Raw genomic sequence first — 220 nt, forward strand, 5'->3', positions numbered from 1 at the left:
TTTACAGGTACTAAATAACAAAAAAAGTTGAATGTCTGAAGGTTAATCACAAGAGTTTGAGTAACAGAATGATTCTACCCTAATAAACAGAGAAGCTGACTAGTATCTCTATCTAGACTGTACTACACAACGAGGTCCTTACTAATCTAAGCATCACCAACCGTCTAGAAAGGTCAGTGCTTGAAATATCTAGAACAATACACCAGGATCAGTATAGTAA

Source organism: Penaeus monodon, chromosome 31 (assembly GCF_015228065.2).
Source record: "Penaeus monodon isolate SGIC_2016 chromosome 31, NSTDA_Pmon_1, whole genome shotgun sequence".
Classification (NCBI taxonomy): Eukaryota; Metazoa; Arthropoda; class Malacostraca; order Decapoda; family Penaeidae; genus Penaeus; species Penaeus monodon.